Source organism: Pteropus vampyrus, unplaced genomic scaffold (genome assembly GCF_000151845.1).
Source record: "Pteropus vampyrus isolate Shadow unplaced genomic scaffold, Pvam_2.0 Scaffold536, whole genome shotgun sequence".
In the NCBI taxonomy this organism is placed as follows: Eukaryota; Metazoa; Chordata; class Mammalia; order Chiroptera; family Pteropodidae; genus Pteropus; species Pteropus vampyrus.
Window position 1 is genome coordinate 752,020 of NW_011889317.1, and position 4,011 is coordinate 756,030.

Genomic DNA, 4,011 nt, shown 5'->3' on the forward strand with positions numbered 1-4,011 from the left:
TCCCTTGTTCAGAAGTCATAAAACCAGCAGACCCCTGAGCCCTTGGGTTTGAGAAAGAGAGGCCATTGCAGCCTTGATCCAAGCATTTCTTCAGCAAGGAAAGTTCTGCCCTACAGGAATTCAGATGCCTGCTATGAGGGAACAACTTTTGGCCAGCGTGCTATGTACCTATGAACCGTTCATGGTGTACAGCAGGTACTCCATAAATGCCAGTTCCCAAACCACTGCCACTCCCACCTTGGCTGCACTACTGAGGGAGACGTTAGTGAAATGGGATCTCAGATCACAAGCGTCCATCCTCCCAGGAATCGTCCAAGGACAATACAAGATTCTCCTATTCTGAGGACAAACTAAAGCTGAGCCAGATCTCAGCCAGACTTCCTGATTTGTACATCCAGCCCCCAAATTCCACCAGTGTCCCTACTTCTCCCCTATGCAGGTGCTGCCTTTGGCCTGGTCCAGGTTACCTTACAACCTCCAGCAGGTGTGTGCTTCCAGGCAAAGGCTGTAGACCTCCACGCATCACTCCTCAGGGGCTCTCTTAATCACCTTCAATTCTTCCCTCCAAAACCTTCTTTCTGGCAAAGTGACCATTTCTTCCCATCTGGTCAATCTGGTCATTTCTGGGTAATGATTAGTTCATGAAGTGAGAAGAGTCCTGAACTAGGGGTAAGGAGATATAAAGTCTAGTCTCTGTTTGCAGCTGGAGAGCTGCTGAGTTTAGATGAGGGGCTCAGTCCTGTGCAAGAAGGACCCCGCTCTGACAGGCAAGCTCCTGGTACTTCCTTGATTTGGGTCTCACTAGAGATGTCAGAGAAACACATTTGGTTTTGTCAGAGAAATATAGAGGAAACTCAGCATGCCACAGGCAAGACAGAGAGCAGTGTCCTCGAAGAGACAAAGGGGCCTAGAGAGGCCCTGACCTTCAGGCTCTACACAATCATTTTGGATGAGTCATGCAGTCAGGAGACCTGTGCCCAGAACAAACTGGCTTCCTTCTGTCCCATGACACTAGCTTGAATCCTCCCTCAACTCAGCACTTGAGTCAGAACTTTTGTTTTGGTGAGATTGGGCCTCTATGTGGGGTCACCAAAGTTCCACTGCCTTCCTTCCTTGCCACCCCACTGCCCCCACCCCTTAGTGAAACTCATCAACAAAGACTTAGAGGGGGTGATGCTCTGGCCAGACATTGGGTGTGGTGGACAATGACACTGGGAAGTAGTGGCAGCAAAGGGAAAGGGCACTTTGTTCTGGGAGAGAGTGCAGAGCCAGGGGGCTGCAGAGGGCAGGCTAGCCACACCCAGACCTTAGCCTCAGCTAATTACAACCAGATGTTGCATCACCCAGAGCTGCAGGGTGGGGAACAGGGAGAAAAGGGCAGACCCCTAAGACATGCAGAGAGGATCCAGATGTTGGGAAGTGCCAATGTGGAGGTGAGCTCTCTTGGTAGTGATAGACACAGTGATAGCACTCAGAAGCCAGCCAGGCTCTGGAGAAATAATAATTTCTTTCTTCATAAGCAGGATCTTTTGGAAGCATATTCTGGAAAAATAATAATAATTTGCAATAAAATTCACTTTATAACTCCCTAAGAGATGAGATATGTTTAAGTGCAATATAGAACACCAATGAGTTATCACCAGACATGAAAGACTTGGGTCAGGCTGTTGCTGTCACCTCTAGACCACATATGCCAAGGTGACAGGTGGCCCTGGGAATTACAGAGTCTAGAGATCAAAGGTTTCATGAGCAGGTACCATCGATATAGTAATTTTTCAGAGCAACTCCCCACTCTTCTCTGTGAAAGGACCCCAGTGTTCTCGCAAATGTCCCCCACCTCTAAACGACAGCTAGTGACTAGTGACTACTTCGGAGGGGTGGCAACCCACTGTGTTTACTTTGAGAGAAAGTGTGCAAACCATATTTTCCTGAATCAAAACTACCTACCTAATCATTATTTCTAATGGTTTCTGTCACTTTCTCTGACATATTTCCGATGCCAACACACTCTCATTTGATTAATGCAAAATGTATAAATTGTACCTAAATGATGCTTAAATGTATACACACACACGCACACATACCTAAGTCATAAAAGCCTGCCTTGATAATGTACAGTCTACAGTCATCATCTGTGCTACTAGTCTGTGGAGCTGGCCAGACCTCATACAAGGCACAGGGGCCAGTGATCTGACCAAGGATAAAAGCAAGAAGCAACAAAGAATATGGTGTTGCCTTATGAAAAATAACATTAAGTAAAATAACTTGCCATTCAAAGAAAATTTGTTTTACCTGTTACATAGTTAGCATACTATACAACAACTGTTATATAATGGCATACTATATTTAGGCATCACCCAAAATAAAACAGCATCTTCAAAAACCAGTGTTCCCAACCTCATAATTGTTCTTTCAAAACAAGAATCATAGTCATCTACTGCTATGTAAATACCACCCCAAACCGAACCCAGTGGCTGAAAACTATCAATTCTCATGGCTCAGAGATGACTGGGTTCAGCTAGATAGTGCTCACTCAGGGCCTCTTAGGACATTCTGTCAGTTGGTAACTGGGATTGGAGTTGTCTAGAAGCACATCTGGGCTGAATATCCAAGATGGTGGTTATAGGTCCAATTTCGTTCCTTCCTCAAATTTCATATGTTACAGTTTTAACATCCAGTGCCTCAGAATATAACCTTATTTGGAAACTGGGTTGTTGCAGATATAATTAGTTAAGTTAAAATGACGTTATACCAGAATAGGATAGGTCCCTAATTCAATGACTGGTATCCTTAAAAAAAGGGAAAATTTGGGCACAGAGACAGACATACACAAGGAGAATGCCATGTGAAGATGAAGGCAGAGATTGGAGTGATACAACAGAAGACAAGAAACAGCAAAGATAGCCCACAAACCACCAGAAACTAAGAAAGAAACATGGCACAGCTTCTTCCTCCCAGCCCTTAGAAGAAACCAACACTGCAATCACTTTAATCTCAGACTTCTGGCCTCCAAAACTGAGACAAGATAAAATTTCTGTTGTTTGAGGCACCCACTTTGTGCTACTTTGTTACACAGCCCCAGCAGACTAATACAGTGCCTTAATATTAGTACACCTACATAGTTTCCACGTGATGCTGGGAGCTCATCTGGGGTTGCTGACATGAGTGCCTACACATGGCCTGTCTATGTAACTTGAGCATCTCACACAGTATGGAATGTGTGTTGTGAGGGTAAATGTCCTGAGAGGAAACACCCTGAGAGTGAGCCAGCCCAAGACAGCAGGCTTCTTGTGGCTGGAGCATCTTGGAACATTTCTTCTGCTGCTTTCCATTGGTCCAGAAGTCCCTAAGGCTGGCCCAGATCCAAGGTTAGAGGATTCAGACACCACTTCTTGAAAAGAGCAGCAACGAATTTTCAGCCATCTCTAGTCAACCATAGGAGCTATCAGCAGAAGTTTGCATGTGTTTGTGCATCTGTGCTGTGACGTCAATGTTATTATTGTCAGAACACAATAAGAAAGAGTGAGCTCAGAGGAGACGAAGGATCTACTCCTGAATGAGGATGTCTCTGCACATTTGGATCTGAAATGGGGTGTTACCCTGGGGGCCCAGGGGCAGCTATTTTAAGGAAAAGGTTCAGCACCAAGATAGAATGGGCCACAGAAATATGAAACAAAAATCTCAACAATATGGATGAAATATAAGAGAATTCCATGCCAGGGCCAGCACCTAATTTCAGGACATTTCCTGGAATCCCATGAATCTTGCACAATCCGTGAATCTTGCACACTCATAGCTTCATAATGGAAAACAGGGAGGTGGGCAGCAAATCCCAACAGGAGGTCACTGCTCAGATCACAGGGTTCCTGCAAAGAGCCACCTTCCCCAGGGTCCATGTCTCCACTCTCAACAGGTTGAAGAGTAAATGTATTTATAGTTCTGCTCAAGAAGCAGATTTCCAGAACTTCAAGGCAAAACAGGGGAAGGAGTGACTTATATTCCCTCTCTTCT

At 45.1% G+C, this 4,011-nt stretch overlaps 1 long non-coding RNA gene across 1 annotated transcript in view; it reads right to left on the bottom strand.

The window, feature by feature from the left end:
• Positions 1-3,664, bottom strand: part of LOC111733189 — a 5,484-nt gene extending 1,820 nt beyond the window's left edge. Inside the window, exon 1 of the long non-coding RNA XR_002777870.1 lies at positions 476-3,664. This is a non-coding gene — a long non-coding RNA (uncharacterized LOC111733189). The remainder of the gene's footprint in view (positions 1-475) is intronic.
• Positions 3,665-4,011: the final 347 nt, after the last annotated feature.